We start from the raw sequence: 20,321 nt of genomic DNA on the forward strand, positions 1-20,321 counted from the left end.
CACACAAAACTTAGTACCTGTCTGCATCCATACCTAGATCAAAAGATTCGAACTTATTTAATTATTTACGCTTGTGCTTGTATTTGCTCTCTTCGGGTTTTAAAAAAAGCTTAGAGAGTTAGTTAGTTGGTTGTTTCCCACTGTACTATTTCAATTTTTGAATAATCACATGTTAGTTATGAATGCATCGTTGACATCCTGTCTGATCATATATGTGTTTGGGCTGAGGCTCCGTATCTACCTGCAACATTATTTCTTTTCTTCTTTTTTCTTGTTATCTGCTTTCTATATTTAACATTAGAAACAACACATTCCCATTAACAATATTTCATGTTATGCAAAACATTTAAGTTTTATACACCATCAGAGGTGTGATTGCAACAAACGTTACCACTACGTCATCCGACAAAAAAGCCAGAATCGGTATTGTTATATTTTATTGCTCAGGTTATTTCTTTTTTTTTTTTGTATAGCTATAGTGAACATACTAACTTAAGCCCTCAGACTCGTAAACCAACAAATATATACACCTCTGTTAACTGCCTTGTATTTGGGGAGGGGGTAGCTGATGGTGCAATACACTTTGAAAGTTTTGTTTTCTAAGTGCCACACACATCAATTTCATCATAATTATCATTATTCATCCTCATCGTTGCCATTAGCCAAAAATTGCCTCTTCCTTTTTTTTTTACAAATTTTCGTACTGATATCGCCTTAGCAGATTAACAGAAATCGTCTGAAGTTTGAACTCGTGACACCTCCCAATACCGTTGCAAGCTTATTTGTGATTGTTCCCCTCAATTATTAAAAGTACTTCACTTTCATATTCAAAAATATACACAAGTAAAAAAAAAAAATTCATATCACATTAGTGATTTTAAATTGTATTCTTGGGGCCATTTTCTAACATTGTTGCCTGATATTAAAATAAGCGAAAACACGCTGCCATGCTTAATAAAAAGAAAACATCCATTCATTGCCAGATTGTACAACTGTATAGGTCGAGGTTCATAAGCCTCGTCCATCTCATTCTAGGGACTGCATATTTTGTATACAGTTTATAGTGGAATCAAAACACAGGTTGTTAAGAATATCGTCAGTAAATATGAGAATTCTTGCTGTGAAATTTCTATGCTGTTTAACCTAATAGAATTCGAATCCCTGAGAGAGCCAAGTACTGAGCTTTAGCATTCCATATTAGCAAAACCTTTATACATACGTATTTATAACCTCAATTTACTAATCAGGAAATCCCCCTTAGCCAACGAATTAGCACATTTATATGACCTTCTATAGAGGAAGAGGACATGACATGGAGAAACTCTAACTATTGTCATTTGGAACCTTTAATTGCCCCCCCCCCATTGTTATTTTTGGATCAATTACCTTTTCCAAATTAACAACAGGACTGAGGCGGTTCCTAAATGACAATAGTTAAAGACATATTTTTAGCGAATTACGCCGGCAGAAGCTAAGTACGTGTTGCTAGAAGACCTTCGTCGTTGAAAGTCACTTATAACCCATTCACTAAGAAATAAGAAAAAAAATATTGACGTACTGAAAAAAAAAGTTGACTTGTTCACCGAGTTCAGATGTTTACTCATTGATGACTCCGTCGTTGTCGTCTATCAAAAACCTAAAAGTACCTTAGAAACAGTGAGAGTTAACAAAAAATCTCCCCTTGTCGATTTTTTTTGGTGACGTAGATTGGATTGATTTGGTGTTTTAAGTCCACTTTATGCACAGTAAGGCTAATTGGGACTGGACCTACAGTTTAAAGTGGGATCCGAACCTCTATGTTCCTCCACCGGGTATCGAATCCGGGACCCCTTGTTTACAAGGCAACGACGCTACTACTGCGCCATCTGGGAGGCACTGGTGACGTAGAGTACGCGTAGAGAGGTCGGGTTTAGTGTGTGTCGGTCGAGTCTCGGTGTCCTCTGTCCTCCCATACCAAAATAACCATAGGTCGTCATGGATCCAAGTCCACAGCGTTAAAAAAAATCTTAAATTACAAATATCTCGAAAATAGTAAGAGTTATCGAAAAAATATATCGAAAAACACCCCCATCCTGGTATCGTTAGATACCCCCCCTGTCGATTTTGGAGGTGTAGAATACGTATTCCAAGTTTTGGTGGTCCTGGGGTCAAGGGGTAAGAAGTTAACCCACCCCTCCCAAAAATTTTGATCACTCGTAACTTTTGAACAAATAGTCGTAGAGAGGTCGGGTTTAGTGCGTTGGTCGAGTCTCGGTGTCCTTTTTTGACCTTCTAACAAAATAAACATAGGTCGTCATGGAACCAAATTTGACCCCTCTGTCGAAAAATTTTCCAAGTCCACAGCGTTAAATTGCAAATGTCTCGAAAAAAACAGTAAGAGAGAGAGATATAGCACAAAAATCCTCTCCGTTGACCCTTTTGTCGATATTGGTGATGCAGAGTACGTGTACAAAGTTTTTAGAGGTCCTGGGTCAAGGGTGGGCCAATTGCCAAAATATTTTTCGTAACTTTAGAAAGGATGATCATAGAGAGAGCTGGGATTTCTTGCGTTAGCATCGTCTAGGTGTCCTCTGTCCTCCCATACCAAAATAAACATAGGTCGTCATGGAACAAGAAAAAATATTCCGAAAATTTTCTAAGTCCAGCGTTAAAAAAATCTTAAATTGCAAATATCTCGAAAATGGTAAGAGTTATCGAAAAAATATATCAAAAAACACCCCCATCCCGGTAGCGAATCTACCCCCCCTGTCGATTTTGGAGGTATAGAATACGTGTACCAAGTTTTGGTGGTCCTGGGGCCAAGGGGTAAGAAGTTAGCCCACCTCACAAAACTTTGATCACTCGTAACTTTTGAACGAATAGTCGTAGAAAGGTCGGGTTTAGTGCGTCGGTCGAGTCTCGGTGTCCTCTGTCCTCCCATACCAAAATAAACATAGGTCGTCATGGAACCAAATTTGACCTCCATCTGTCGAAAATTTTCCAAGTCCAGCGTTAAATTGCAAAATGTCTCGAAAACAGTAAGAGATAACGCGAATATCCTTCCCGTTGACCCTCTTGTCGAGTTTGGTGATGCAGAGTACGTGTACCAAGTTTTCGGAGGTTCTTGGAGGTCAAGGGTGGGCCAATTGCCAAAAAATGTTTTTGATCACTCGTAACTTTCGAAAAAAATAATCATAGAGAGCTGGGATTTCTTGCGTTAGCATCGTCTCGGTGTCCTCTGTCCTCTCATAACAAAATTTGCGTAGGTTGTCATGGAACCAATTTTTTCATCAATCGAAAATTTTCTAAGTCCACAGCGTTAAAAAAATCTTAAATTGCAAATATCTCGAAAATGGTAAGAGTTATCGAAAAAATATATCGAAAAACACCCCCATTCCGGTAGCGAAGCTACCCCCCTGTCGATTTTGGAGGTGGAGAATACGTGTACCAAGTTTTGGTGGTCCTGAGGTCAAGAGGTAAGAAGTTAGCCCACCCTCCAAAATTTTGATCACTCGTAACTTTTGAACAAATAGTCTTAGAAAGATCGGGTTTAGTGCGTTGGTCGAGTCTCGGTGTCCTCTGTCCACCCATACCAAAATAAACATATGTCATCATGGAACCATTTTTTTTTTCATCAATCGAAAATTTTATAAGTCCACAGCGTTTAAAAAAATCTTAAATCGCAAATATCTCAAATTTTTGACAAACAGAGGTGTCCCATAGGATCTTTGAGAAAAAAAAACACGTTAAATTCTATAGAGGTGTGGTTATCTACAACCGCAGCCGTTAGAACCTTTTACTTTTTTTTTTTGGTTGGGCACCACGCACCCCTGGCGAGGTTATAGGGGCCAGGGATCCTAAAAAAAAAAAACAATTATTATTTGTTTGTTTGCGTCACAATACGGAAAATAATGAGAGGCATACGCGCGCGTGTGCGTGTGTGGCACATCGTTCCCCCGAGAGAGAGAGAGAGAGGTTTACAAAGGTCACGATATATAAACATTTGGCCAGGACTTGGAAAATTACGATAAGGTGCATTCGTACTTCAAGGATGAGAAAGTGAATTTACTCGTACCGGCTTTTCTGCGCCGTGAAACATCGTCAGCGCAATAAATGAGGCGCGGAACGTGGAGAGAAAGTGAGTTTTTGAGGTTTCGATGCGATTTTCTGAGGGGTCGAAAAATCAGGGTTGTTGTCAAAGGCATATTACTATACTACTTAAGTATATATATATATGTATATATATCTTCAATATAAGTTCAAAAAATTTGGCCCCACTCTTCCTCCTAAATCGCATTACATACATGTAGAAAAAGAAACAATTATTATTTTGTTTGTTTGCTTGCGTCACAATACAGGCGCGCGCGCGCGCGTGTGTGTGGCACATCGTTCCCGAAAGAGGTAGGTTTACAAAGGTCACGATATATATAAACATTTGACCGGGACGTGGAAAATTACGATAAGGTGCATTCATCCTTCAAGGATGAGAGAGTGCATTATTTACTCATCACGCTGTGTCAGCGCAACGAATGAAGGCGCGGAACGTAGAGAGAAAGTAAGGTTTTGAGGTTTTGATGAAATTTTCGTAGGTTTGCAACACTGTGGCCCACTTCAGTGAATTGAAGTGAGTTTTTGATGTTTTGGTGCTGTTTTCTTCGCTGCGAAACATCGTCAGCGCAATAAATGAGTCGCAGAACGTGGAGAGAAAGTGAGTTTTTGAGGTTTTTTTGATCCCCAATTAATGTTTGTCAACCGGTCCATAACCACTACTGGTGCTTTTTAACATTATGCATACATACGAGTACTAGATGCATCAATATTACCCACGAATGAAAAGGTGACTCGGTGGGGTGCGATTTTCATGGCGAGGCCACATGAATGATAATTGATAAGCTACAGAAACAATGAACTTGGTCTGTGAAAGTTATGTAAATGTACAAATTATAAAAAAATACTACTGTTCTATTTAATTAAATGTTATGCATTACCATAGGCGTTGCCAGAAATTTATCTACGAGGTAGGGGGTTCAGGCTTTGATAAAACTCAAAACAATAGAAATAATAAACATAATAATGGTTATGATTGTCATTGTAGAACAATATTATAAACTAATAAAACAAAGCAGTTTTATACCTATAATAACTTTATTACATTCTCCCTTCGGGATGCTGTTCTATTGGGTCCACCAGATGAGCGAATATGCAGCACAAAGGTTTTTTTCACATTCGATACAGTTATTATACTGAAACGTATAGTACTATATTTTGTTATTTACATTCACACGCCTTGTTAAAGAAAATAATTTAAGTTAGGGGTAAATTTTGGTCATAAAGTTTATATTGTGCTACCTCTCACATAAAAGTATCTACTTTTTGGAATTTTGAAAACTGTAGATCCATTTATTCTATCATTTAAATGGTAAAGTATGGTTCCTGCATTTTACATTTTTTTCCATCTCCAGCATTTTTTACTTTGGTTTTTCTGTTGGAATCATGGGCTTAGGAAAGGATGGGGGGTCCGAGCGGGTCCGTTGGAAATTGACATCGTTCATCGTTCGTACATAAAAGCAGAAAACTTGTTATTTTTATTCATAATGAAGTCCTTATGTATTGTTAGTAACAGAAATGGAGTCAATTTAGTTAGTATTCGACCAGAATAGCGATCGAACCGTGTTAAAAAGGATAACGTAAAATACAGGAACCAGGTTGTATTTCTATGTTCTACCATTTAATCCAACAAGTAAATGATTCCACAGTTTTCAAAATTCCAAAAATTATAATTTTAGGCGAAAGGGATGCAAAAGTTAATAACATTACAATGACTTTGAATTTCAGTACACTAACTGAGTGGAATGTGAAAAAAAAGTGTGAAATGAAATTTGTACTAGATATTCACTCATCTGTTGAATCGAGTAGTGAATTCTCCCCATTTAAGTAATAATAATAATAATAATAATAATAATAATAATAATAAAAATTGGAATAAAATTGGTTTATTTTAATATAGTTTAGTAATCATCATTGTATAAAAAACAATTTTATTTTTATCAATTTTTATTAATGTTATTACTTCTACTATTCAAGCTTTATTATTATCCCAAGTTCCTGCAAAAAAATTCTGAAAATGCCAGCCCATGGAATTAATTTGTTATTATTATTAACAATAAAAATAACATAGTTTCTGTTTTTTTTAACTGGAAATGAACGATGCGAACTTCTAGGAGCTGGTCAACGGATCAGTTCATATGCATTACATACATTTTCGGCTACGCAAGAAAATAGAAAAAAAACGCTGGTTTGTACCGTCGTACAAAAATACACTGTAACATTTTTCTCCAGGTAAACTTGTTACACTGCAGTAATACCACCACTACTAATAATAATAACAGAAGATTAGGAATGATTGCTAGTGAGAAAAGTCTGGCAACAGAATAACATTGAATGATGCTGTAACTTGAAATTTCCATTGCAAAACTTAACTCGCTGCTTTTGCTCTTCTCAATTCAACTCCAATATAATTTATGCAAAACATGAAGCTACCGTGAATGCATGTACACATGTTAGACTACCGGAATTGGTTTTCGTATATCTTTCGCCTGTCATAATAGAAACTTTAATATGAAAATCACAGAGAATCTTCAGTGTTCAGCGTTACAAGCAAGAGCTGCAGCACCTTCTAGCAGAGCGCAAACCAGACGACCGCTTTCACTGCCGAATGAGAACGTCATAACTACAATGTCTAACCAGAGGCCGTTTCGTTTTCGTGGCGTATATCATCAATCTGGTACTACTTCTAAGGTCAATTTCTCGCAAACTATGTCAAATTAACACAAACTATTTTGCACAACGTTAATAAAATAATGAACGGCATGCAGTGATACAGTTAAAATCATATTTTAGGTTAGAGTGGAAATGTCCATTCTTCCAGTCTTGTTTTCTTCCCTTCTTCATTCTGTACTTGAGACTTTGTTATACACTGCTTAAAATAATTAGGGGATCAGGCAAAAATAAGTAGGAGATCAGACCAGAAATCAAAACTCATGTAGGCATACTAATACCAGATCCTTTATTTCATTCTGAGATTAGTTACAGCAAGATATGCTGTCATGATACCTGATGTTAATGACATTAATGACATGTGACGCGATATGACAATTAGAGCATCAGTAGGACAGCACAAAAAAGCACAAAAACAGACACAAACACTACAGCAACTCTCCTCTAGTACGGTGTATGGTCTCCTCTAACGACCAATACTGCTGCACACCTGCGTGGCATGGAATCAATGAGCGGTTGGGGGATACGTCGCCACTTCTTTCACAGAAGGGCAATTTCCAGCTCTGCACGAGTTGTGGGAGGTGCTGATCGAGCTGCAACTTGTCGGCCTAGTTCATCCCAGATGTGCTCAATTGAATTTAAGTCTGGAGAGCAAGCTGGCCAGGGCAGATGCTCGATACCCTCCTGGTTCAGCATGTCGTCCACGAAACCAGCTCGGTGTGGACGAGCATTATCATCCATGAAACAGAAAGAATCACCAATGGCACCAGCGTAAGGCACGACATAAGGTCGGAGGATCTCGTCTCTATACCTTCGAGCTGTCAAGGTGCCATCGCGGATGATGTGCAGGTCCGAATGTCCACCAATACTGATTCCTGCCCACACCATCAGTCCACCGACACCATATCGGGAGCGTTCGTGCACAAATGCTGGGTTGTTTAGTGTTCGCTTTCCCTCCAGATGAGAACACGTCGACTGTCAGGTTCCACGCTGAATCACGACTCATGAGAGAACAGAACGGACCTCCATTCGACATATCCCCAACCACGATGTTTCTCCGCCCAGTTTCTATGGGCTATACGGTGTTGTAACGTTAATGAAACACACACCATGAGCCTACGTGCATAGAGGCCACCTTCATGAAGACTATTACGGACAGTTTGAGATGACACTCTGCGTCCTGTTGCTGTTTGACAGGCACGTTGCAGTAGCGTTGCATTCTGCTCCCTGTTCGGACGGGCTGTGATTAAGAGATAACGGTCCTCCCTCGATGTTGTTGTTCGTGGACAACCTTGTCCTTGTCTTCTGCAAACACTTCCTGTAGTTTCAAAACGATTCCATACTCTGGAAATCACACTTTGCGACACTCCAATGGTGTGTGCTACCTGGCGTTGTGACTGCCCAGCTTCAATCCTTCCTGTGGCTCTCCAAGCCATAGCTTTCGGTAAATCACGTTGGTGCAGCCTTGCCTTTCTCACCTGAACCTTTGCCTTCCCCAACTGAACTGTATCGCTAACCAGAGATGCCTAACATACAAGTCCGGCACGCACACACTCCACCCCTCTACCCTTTGATATCACCAGTGCAAAGGTTACGTCATGTTTAAGGCACTGGAACTTTCGTTTAAGGGGCTTTAGCAGCTGATTGTAGCTTATACAGATGCTGACAACATATCTGGTCTGATCCCCTACTTTTTTTTGCCTGATCCCCTAATTATTTTGAGCAGTGTATATAGACATGAATATTGTTCCCATAGTTTATGTTAATTGAGACATCACATGCTTGCAATCACTGTACACCTGCCAATGATTTCTTTTGAATAGTAGCTTCACCTAATTGTGTATGGTAGGTACAAATGGGCCTGGTAAAGGAAAACTATTGTAGGTGGCAGCACCCCTGTTGTGTCCCTACGCTTTTGGTGAGCAATTAATCTCCAGTTTAAATACATGGGGAATTTGATGCTGAACGTGCTGCTATTACATTAAATTGCAAGTTTAATTTCATCTAACCTCAGAAATTATGTCGGAACATGATAGATAAATAATCAGTGCTGTGAAACTAAGCATTTTAATAAGACGATCGTCAACAACAGAAAAAATATCGGAACTCAAAAATGCCTTAAAATTTGCACAGCACTTGTTTACGTCACTTGCTATTTTCACAATTTAAGTGCTTTATTCTTGTGAATCTGGTAAAGAATAATACATAACAATTCCACCCGACTGTATTTTATTTTTATAATTGCTATTAATAACTGGCTCCTTCTTTTACGTGATATCATACTTTTCCTCATGGCTATTAAATATGTTTCTCTGTTTCATACATACACATTTATCGAGAAGAATAGTTATTTCAAAAAAATATTTTATATTCTGTCTTGCAACCACTGGAATTATAATTTTAAAATTGTTTTACCCCAAAACAAAAAGGACGAAAATACGGGTGGAAAATGTCTACTTAATACAAAGAAAACAAATGTTAATATTAAGTTATCGGATAGCGCATAATAATAAATATAATACGCTTACTCGCTTAATACATCTTCTCTTTGTAATTTGGTGAGTTTCTCCGATTCATACTCCCGCCGTTGAATTACAACACACTCGCAAGTCGCAACAAGAGGAGTTGTATAGAATGTGGTATTACTGGGCCACAAAAAGTATGACCCCCCTTAGATTGGTTTTGGCTATACTTAAAACTATGTCAAGATGCTTATCTAAGCTTATTGCCTACAGTGTGCTGCTACTCTGTCGAATCCAAGAATTTAGTAAAATAGCCCTCGGGGATTTCCCGTGAAAAGTATGACCCCCCTCAGATTGATTTGGCTACACGTACGAAAGCTGCATCTGTCAGATTGTTGTCCATAGGATAATAATAAAAATAAGGCCCTCTTGGCATCGTTTTGGCTACACTTAAAGCTAAGCCAAGTTGCTCATATGAGCTTATTGCCTTTAGTTACAGCGCCTTGAATAACGTAGTGTGGAAAACGACCCAAGAAACTGGTTCCCCAGACGGATGAGAAACATAGATGGCAGTGCGATCAATGTCGGTGCTAATTTTCTTATGAAAGTAATGCGGCTTTGTTAGTTTTTGTAATATGTTATGTAGATTAGTTTGTCTAGAAAGGCGGTAAGTGAATTGATGGAAACAGTTATATTTGTGGAGTGATTTGCAGTCACGAAATGACATTAATTTGGAAAGAAAAGTAAAATAAAATTAATAAATACATAGCATGCGTAACACAAGAAGAAACATAACAAAGTGATTTCGGACGTCAGGGTTTTGGATTGTGTACTAGAGTTCTATTTTTCTATGTTATTAGAATATAAATAGTATCCTGAGAGATATTTCATACCGAGGCGACAAACCACAAGTGTCGCTTGGAAGCGAGCAGTCCGTAATCAACGCAGCCTCTCGAACCGTAGGGACACAAGCTCGGACTGCACCGTTTCCTCAAGGAGATTTTACACCAAAGAGACACGCAAAATACGATACGAGGATTTCACACCAAAGCGACACGGGTCCTTCGGTCCAAGGCAACTTTCACACCGAAGCGACACATGTTGCTTGGAAACGAGCCAATCAAGAGCAACATTTCACATCGTAGCGGCATGACGGGAAGCACAGGCCAGCGTTCGGTATGTGAAATCCTCAAGCGATAAGTGTCGCGTGCCCCTTGTCGCTTTGGTGCGCAATCTCCCTAAAGCAAGACACTCATTGCATCGCGCATGCGCGAACAACAAACCACGGCAACATGTTGCAAGCTATTGAGGAAATGGACCAGTTTGAGCGACGCACAAGCGACAAAGCGACACGTGTGACTTATCGTGTCCCCTAGATCTGTTGTTGTAATGTGCGGAATCTTGTGTCGCCTATCTGTTGTTCGCACAATTAGCAGCGAACGCTTGCCAATAGACTGAAGGCACCATGTCGCTTGTCACTTAGTTGGGAAGTCCCCCTGTAGCGCGTCGCTTCGGTCTGAGCACCCTTCCTTTAAGGAGCTTTCTGACCGAAGTAACAAGTAGCACGCGAATACGCCATATGAACGTGTCGTTTGCTGTTTGGGCCCTCATGTGCAATGAATGCTATTTTACAGTCTGGAAGTGTGTGTCACTAGTGTGACAGTGTGAACATCACGTGTCACTTGTCCCATTGGTTTGAAGTTTCCTTTCACTCATGTCGATGGCACTAAGAAAGTTTTGTGGGGTCCCCCTTGTCGTTTCATGGAATCATCATTATCATCATCGCCGCGATTAGTTTAAAGCGGAAGAAAAGAGACAGTAAATATCCAAAATACAAATGCTTCAGTGTGTATATCTTTAAAAGAAATGATGATGATGATAATAATAATGAACCAATTTTATACACAAAAATTTAGTTCCCAAGAGCATTCCACGCGTATTTCTTCTCCCGTATTATTAACGAAAGTATGACGATAACAGGACGTGGTCGACTGTCTAGAATGTTCGTTAATATCTTCGCGACCACTGTACCAAATATCATAGCAATTATCACATTCATAGAAATGCTTCATGTAAAAGAATCAGACGTTGCAGCGAAAACTCCATCTACTTCCATTATAGGCAGACGAATACCAAGCACCGGGTTCAACACCAGCGCCTCTAGCGGATCATTTTCGAGTGGAACCAGTCAAAGCGCGCAGAACTGTGCCGTTTTCCACACTACGTTATTCAAGGCGCTATACTTTAATGTAATACTCTGTAAAGTATAATCGCCCGACCCTGTGGCCGAGTGGTTAGCACATCGCGCTGCGACGCCAAGGGTCCCGGGTTCGAATCCCGGTCGGGTATGGTTGTTTGTGAATGTCCATTTTCATCCATTTCATCATTTCATCACTCATCCCCATCTTCGCAAATTAGCCAAGAGGCACAAAACGCGAAGTAAAATAAACTAAATCAATCAAAATCAATCAATGTAAAGTATAATCTTATTAGCTACACCCACACCCACCTTACCCACCCCCACCCACACCTACACCCACACGTACGTGTAAACGTGGTCTTATAAGGCCCGAGTGAGTGTACATATGTTGTTGGAACCACTATAATTTGATAAATTAGCAAAATCAAATTCATTTTAAAATGTCGAGACCATGCATGTGATTACAAATACCACCGTGGTTTTTGAAAATTATCATTTATGCAGTTTTCCTGACGAAAAAATGGTTACTATTCTTGTTGGAACCTGGTACCAATATCACCTGTCTAATTTACGTGTTGTAATTTTAATACAATTGCATCCGTTGTGGGTACCAATCAATATTGCAAAACCCGTCCAACCAATCACAATTCTTGTAGGTCACATGATTTCTTCCTGTGTGTAAGCAGCTACGTGCCATACCGAATTGGGCAATAGTTGTGAAACGCGCTTTACGGCGTCAAATGAGAGCACGTAGCTTGCAAGTATCTGTCTCGGCGCAGAGCATACGGAAGGGGAGGGGAAAAAAAAAGAAGAGTTCCTCTCGCGGCGGAGTTAGGAAGGGATTAACTGCGGCGCAGTCAGTGGCGTACTTAAGGAGTTTTTGCCCCACTGTGGAATTGAGAAAATAATCACATTTACCCTAATCGCTGACTCTTAATTTTTACTTTGCATACTTTTTTGTGTTGTTTGAAGATTTCAGAAATCAAAGCAGGCTTGTGTGGCCTATCATGCCGCAACTGTGTGAAACGAAGCTCTTTAATGGAACGCTACCAAGCGAAACGCAATAGGTAACAAGCGACAAGAGATACGTATCGCTTGGAATTGAACCCTCAGTAATCAATTCGACCTTTCGCATTGATGCGACAGGGCAAGCTGCACATGTCGCTTTCGCCTCGGTGCATTAGGTTTTTCGCGCATGAGCGGTGAATTTCTTGCTTTAGATCGAAGTTGCCAGTGTTCATGGGAGTCCGTAAGGGGGGGGCAAGGGGGACCCGTGCCCCCTTTGGAAAATGAAAGTCAACCAAAAATTATATATTTCACACATATAATTCCATTTCAGCCACAATAATATGAGTTAATTAATGCACGAACATGATAAATTCAAATGTAAGCAATGTTTTTTTGAAGGAACATTGGGTAAAATGTTGCTTATTTGCTCCCCCTGGAAAAAAATACCTTCCTTGCCCTTCCCTGGAAAAAAACCCTGCTGACGTCCATGCCAGTGTTGTCTGTCGATTGTCGCCTGCCACTTGTCGCTTCGATCTGAAGTCTCCTTGAAGGGGTCAGGGGAAGAATTCTGACGGAGGCGACAAGCGACAGTGTGCTTCCACATCGACAAGAGACACGGGTCCCTTTTGTCTTGTAGACTAAAACATTCACCGCCCGTGCACGACAAGTGGAGGCATCACGATGCACAACATTGATAAAGTAGCCAGTTTGAGTGACACAACCAAGCGACATGCAATATTTGCAACTTACCGTGCTGCATCAGTTCGAAACGTTGCAATGATTACCGAGGCTTGTCGCTTGTCGCGTTACGCTTCGGTCTGGAATCTGCTTAAACGGCATAAACGGCAGGCGACTAGCGACATGGAGATTTTATACCAAAGCGACAAGCGACAAGCGACATTAGACCATTCAATATAAGGCAAAGCATTCACCGCGCATGCGCGAACAAAAGTACGAAGCGACATGATGCACGGTATTAACAAAACTGGCCAATCAGAGCGACACGCAAGCTACAAGCGACACCTGCATCTCGTCGTGTCGCTTCTGTTCGAAAGGATCAATTCATTACTGCTGGTTCGCTTCCAAGGGACATGTGTTGGTTGGCGCTTTCGTGTGTAATCTCCCTTACAAGGCAAGAAAGTTGCAAACGACAGACGACAAGTGACAGGCGACAAGCGACACTAGCACAGTTAGTCTAAATCCAAACATTCACCGCGCATGAACTAACAAGAGCACTAGGTGACAGGATGCACGGTATTGAGAAAACGGCCTAATCAGAGCGACACGTGCAGCTTGTCCTGTCGCTTTGATACGAAAGGTTGCATTTATTTCTGAATGCTGGTTTGCAAGTTAAGCGTGTCACGTGCGGCTCCCCTCTGAAAGCTACACCAAGCCATTGTTTTATTGAATTCTCCTCAGGAAAGGAACAGAATGCTTATACAAATACAGTTTCCGTAGATCATTTGCGAAGCCACTCATTATATTTGAAACTCTACTTTATGTGCACACTCAGCGTGCAATATAATCAACTGAAGCGGCCCTAACAAATTATTCGCTGGAACTAGGATCTCACTTTCCTCATCGTTGTGAAGGGTCACTCGCAATAGAATTGTTACCATTTTATCTCTCTGGTTGAGAACAGAATTTGGAGACTATAGTCGACAAAAAAGTTATTTCTCTTGGAGTTATTAGATTGGGAGAGGAGGGTGGTGCTTCAGATGGCTGTTCCATATAGACTGTACATTTGAACAAAAGGAGCAAAGGAAAAGTAACTTATTTAATTTCTTTGTAAAATGAATTAAGTGTTAATTTACCAGAAGTCCAGTACAGCAAAACTATCCAAGTTTATAATGGTGTGAGTCTTAATGGACATTTTAATTAAACCTTTCTTAACAAACTGATTCAATATTGAATAGGGTAGTGGTTCCCTAAGGGTGCGCCGCGGCGCCCTGGGGTGCCGCGAAATGTTTTAACTGAAATGCCACTTACTTGTTAGTCTACACAGGGTTTTAGATATGATTGTTCCAAACATGTGCTTATTTAGTACTTTTTACATAAACAATGTTTCTGAATTTGAAATATGTGCTTATTTTTTAACATAAGGCAAGCAACCTAACAACACTAACTTAGCGTTGCAAGTTTTAGATAGGCCTATGCCTATATTCTGACTTGGGCGCCGCGGAAAACTTTTGAAACTACAAAGTTTGGGATCCCCTGAAATAAGGCATAAATGTAATAATGAATGATCGACGTATAAACTTGATGTGAATCGTAGAGAAATGTTTGTTTCGCGAATGGAGCGAACAAGAAAATGTTTTATAAATCTCATTCCTTGCAACCACCCAATCACAGTAACTGTTGATCACCTGACCTCTACTTCCACGTCACCCATGAAGCCTGCTGGTGCTTCTTTGCGTCCTAGCACCTGGACCACAAGCATTTCGTTTTCGCGCCTTTTTTACCGGACGCCCGGTCCTTTTTTATTTCGGTAGTTCTTCTCGCAGTCAAGTAGGAGGGGTACGAGTTCCACTTAAAGCCTCCCCGATGGCCCTGCCGACCTCCGTGACGGTGTGGTTATCACAGAGCGCTACGACGTCAGGGGTTCCGGGTGCGAGTCCCGGGTAAGGCACGGGTATTTGTTTGTCCAAATGAGAAAAACTGAAAATTGAGAATAACCGAGAAATGAAAATCTTGATAATATAGTGAAAAACGGGGGATACTTCCGGTTAGGGGTATTCCTAAAAAAAATGGCGTATTGGTTGCTTCGTCGCCTTGTAATCAAAGGGTCCCGGGTTCGATACCGGTGGAGGCACTTTGTGGGTTGGATTCCACTTTAAACTGTAGATCCATTCCCAATAAGCCTTACTGTGCATAAAGCGGACTTAACCAAGCACAATATGTACTATTTTGCGAATGTGGGAGTTGTTGAAAGGTTCCCAATATAGCTATTTTGTTCTTTGATTATTGGGCTGGTTTAAATAGAATTAGTGAAGGCAACGAGAGCAAGTGAAATATTCATTCGAGAATTAGACTGCAAGAATCACTAGCAGAGTTGTCTGTTTCCATCCGAATCGTGGCGCGCCAAAAGCAAGTTCCGAGCGACCCAGCTGGCCGCTGGCGCCAAAGTATCTGGAATCGTCTCAAGCAGACCGACCTGCAGTGAGCACACAGGCAATGAATTCGGTTTCTGGTGAAGTGACACTTATATATACAGGGAGTCCATAAAGTCCTGCAAAAAACTAAAACTCTATAATTTGAAAACTATTAAGTTTATTAACAAAATATTGTGTGTGTACTTACAGCAAGGTTCAAAGTTTATTTCTTGCTTGTTAGGTTCATCGCCAAACCATCAATTGTGCACCATTCACATCCAAACATTGTTGCAGTCTTTTTGTGAAACCGAGAATTGCGTGCTGACTGTGCTCTCCTGGGATATTCAGAATCACATCTCTTATTTTTTCTTTTAGGTCATACAGATTAGCTGGTTTCTGTGAATACACCTCGGTCTTTACATGTCCCCACAACCAATAATCGCAAGGTGTCAAGTCTGGTGATCTTGCAGGCCAAGGTGTGTGCCCTCTTCGGCCAATCCATCTACCTTGAAATTGTTCGTTAAGAAACTGCCGAACTTAAAGGCAAAATGCGGCGGCGCCCCATCTTGTTGCATGTGGACGTCATTGATGATGCCTAACCTATTAAGTTCTGGCACATGGAATGTCTGTAGCATGTTCAGATAGTTGTTGCCATTTACCGTGTCTTCCTCGAAGAAAAATCACTGACTGAATCACATCGTCACTCGATCCTGGCCTTCCACTACATGGCAAATCTGACAAACTTCCTGTTGCCTTGAACTTTTCATACCATCTCTTGATACTTGAATTTGCTGGGGGTGGTTTCCCATATGTTGTCTGGAACTTTCTTTGCACTGAAACACAAGATTTTAACTCTGTAAACCACAGAACACACTGTGCCTTTTCCTGGATGGACGCCATCTTAAGTCACATGATCACGTGATTACCAGTGCAAGCGTCACTGAGCAGTGTGGCCAGAACAAAACTTTAAACTTCCACCCTTCTCACCCAAAAAATGTGTATTGTTAAACGCAACAGCTAAAAAGTTATAGAGTTTTAGTTTTTTGCAGGACTTTATGGACTCCCTGTATATACAAGACCAGGAACGTGACCGGGGATGGAGGGTTGGGACAAGATATACTTTGTTAAATTTGGACCAAGTTATCTGTTTTTACCATGTATTTAGTAACTCTATAGTCTAACAGCCTTTTGAAGACCAGAGCTTATCAAATGGGTTCTTCGTTGATCGCATTCAGTCCCATCGACGCTGTTATCAGACTTTCTCAATAGGAGCCAGATCGTCCTTATTAAAAAAAGAAAAAAGTGAAGGGAAAGTGCTCCTCTGTGCAATACACCATGAATGAAGGCGTATAGGGAGCGTGGGGTTAGGGCCTCACACTTTCTTGATTACGGCCGAAGGTGGGGGTGACGTGATCAGCACCACGTCCCTTGCCGCCTTTACCCCCAGAGTTTCCTCCAGGTACCCACTTTATACGACGATGGGTGGACACCGGAGCTGCCTGAACAGGTGGAAAAATTTCCGGTTCTCCCCCGCCTGGAGAACCTTATTAAGTCTTTGAATTATATTAATTGTGTTGCGTCATCACCCAAATTTTGGAGCTCTCATCTAAGTTCGAACCCGGGACCGCAGATAATACGCAGGAGACCTTTTCATGGTAAGAGTATGATAATTACAATGGAATGAGAACCCAGGAGCTAGATATTTGGCACCCTAGTAGTAGAGTGCCCATAATATTTTGACCCCAAAACGGGACATCCCAAGGAGATCAGTGTACCTCCTCCCCTCCTGAAAAATCAGTTAGGCCTAATTATAAATTTATTGTTATAATTAAAGTATTATTATTATTTTATTATTTGAAATATGATCTCTCGTTGTCAAAAGCTATTATTTATTATAATCTCGGTGTGACTCACACAGTATTTCTGGTTCCTTCTGATCAACCTTTGATGTTAGCCCTACGCAGAAGTTGGGGAGTGCCAGAAGTATGTATCAGAACCATCAATCTTCTTGAGAGCGGCTTTATTTTTCACCAACCGTTTGTAAATCTCCTCAAAAACCTTACCCCACACATCTGACGCGTGATTTCCCACTTCAGTTTGTGGTTTGTCCCAAGTTCATATTGAAACTGCATATACGTTTCTTGGGCATACTTATGCACTCTCTACAAATAACGGAACACACGCAAAACAATACAACTTTTTTTTTAGCATGAAATGTCTCAACTTTATACTTGGTTTTCAAGCTAACACCTAGACTTTTCTAAAACGGTACAAATAGTGTTTTTAAATCATATCGAAGGGACGACCGGGACACGCCTCTCAAACAGGACTGTCTCGTTCAAAACGGGACGTACGGTCACCCTATATAAATGACAACATAACTAAGGACCTAATGAGTGAACTGTTAGAAGGCACTCCAATATCAGCGTTTCCACTTCCATGTAATACGCCTCAGAAACTACGTTCTTGAAGGACATTGATGCTAAGTCCATAGTTAGTACATATTCTGCTAGGTTGTTAGTTATTCTGCGATTTGTCCATTAAGTATCGACGCTCCTCCACAGCCAGTTCTTACTGTTGCCTTAAAACTATAGTAGCTATTATTTTCTTCCTCTGTAACTGAATCATCACGTTATCGTATTTACGGCTGGAACAGAAGGCGGAGGGGGTGTTCCTTGGCTCTCTAAATCACTCGCTCGCTCCTTCTGAATTCCAGAGATTTCAAACCATCAACATGCGCATGTAATTTGATATGATCGAACAGTGGCGTGAAGAAGAAGGGTGGCCAATATTCCGACTGTGCTGCAGCGTTTCTATGTGGAAAGACTCGCGCACTTTTGGCGTGGCCATTGGCCACGACTTGTACGCTCGCATGCTTGACCTTCGGCCACGTTGTGGGCCCAATCATGTTATAGCTGGGGTTCCTCAATGATCTTAATGATTTTGAAGATGCGTGCATGTTGTATTGGATGAAGGGAAACAAGTGTATAAGTTCGCTTGCGTGTGTATATGCTCTAATATTTTACAAATATTTAACACATATTATTGTCTAGTTTCATTATAATAAACTGGGTACATATGGTCCGTTTCAAAATATTTAGATATTTCATATAAACGAATTAAATAGCGACATGTCTCGTGCGCTCGCCGACGTGGCTCCCTTATTTGAAAAGTTTTGAACATAACGTTATGTGTGTTCGGCCTCTTGTTTACTTTCTTAATAATAAGCTGGGTAAGTAAAAACAGTTTCAAGATAGTTAGTTGGATGTTTTCTGTAAACGGATTCAATAGGGACACTAAATTGGAAACGCAATATTTACGTATTTTGTGATTTTTACAATTTAAAACGTAATTGAAAAATAATTGTTTTCCGTCATTCCCCTCGAATTCCTCTGTAATAAATTATGAGGCTCATATTTTGAAATTCGAACAGTCTAGCATAATTCACTTAGTAGTTTCTGGGGTGAAAATGAAGTTCCCTAGCAACGTCTGTTGCCATGGTCAACAACAAGCAAGTTAAGCTCTGATATAGTAAAAAGCCTGGAATATGAGCAACTTCAAAAGAATTCCATTTCAACAACAACACAACTAAACACCTGGCTAAACAACAACAAGCTTTCCCTGAATGTTAATAAAACAGTTCTAATAAATTTTAATCCAGCAAAACAAATAAAAAACTTAAGAAGTCGTCAAAGAATGCAATGCAATAAAATTCTTAGGAGTATTGACAGACACAAACCTGTCTTGGGACATGCAAATTACTAATTTAACTCAAAAGTTAAGCAGGCTCTGCTACATGATGAGAATTTTGAGAAATGTTTTAACTTTGAATGTTTTAAGGACAGTATATTTTGGACAGATTCAAACTGTACTTACATATGGTATCTCTTTCTGGGGCAGCTCACCCAAAATGCAGAAAATTTTTATTTGGCAAAAACGCAAAACGCAATTTAAACAATATGAAGAATGTATCCCTCTCAAACCCAACAAAACAAATTTTCAATGAATTTCAAATATTACCTCTTCCATGTTTGTACATATTAGAAACGTTGTACTTTATTCATACAAATTCTAAAATCTTCTCAAAAAATCTGGACATACACAAGTACAGCACTCGTATGCATAACTCCCTCCACCTTTCTACTGTCCGCACATCTAAAACACATAGTGGTCTAGGATTTCAAGGTGTAAAACTCTATAACAAGCTGCCAGAGGAATTCAAGAATCATAATCCAACCAAATTTAAAATAACAGTAAAAAGCTTGCTTATGAAGTATTTGTTTTATAGCACAGAGGAGTACTTAGATCATATTTTTCATTAATAGACATAATCTTTGATTTTCTTCAATTTTTATGTTCACTAATACCCATAACCTTTGATTTTTCTTCTATTTTTTAAGTTATTCCATACTCTTTTATAGTTTTGATATGCACAAGTATGTGTTACTTCCTTTCTACTCAAAATCATACATGTAATTAACCTATCCCATATCATAGTGCTATTTGTACTTATAAGATCAAGTGGATGGAAATAAATCATATCATATCAGACTGTCTCGTGACTGTTAAACTAATGTAGTAGCAGTGTCATATTGTTTAATTGATTGAAATGAAAATTTTGTACATTTTGGGGGAGGGGACCAACATACATTCGAGTGTGTTAATTCCTTTGTATTCAAAATTATACATGTAATTTTATTTTATTTTTATTTTATACTCTTTATACTTTTAATATGCTTAAGTATGTGTTAATTCCTTTGTACTCAAAATTACACATGTAATTGACCTATCTCATATCACAGT

Source organism: Lepisma saccharinum, chromosome 2, assembly GCF_977018435.1.
Source record: "Lepisma saccharinum chromosome 2, izLepSacc3.1, whole genome shotgun sequence".
NCBI lineage: Eukaryota > Metazoa > Arthropoda > Insecta > Zygentoma > Lepismatidae > Lepisma > Lepisma saccharinum.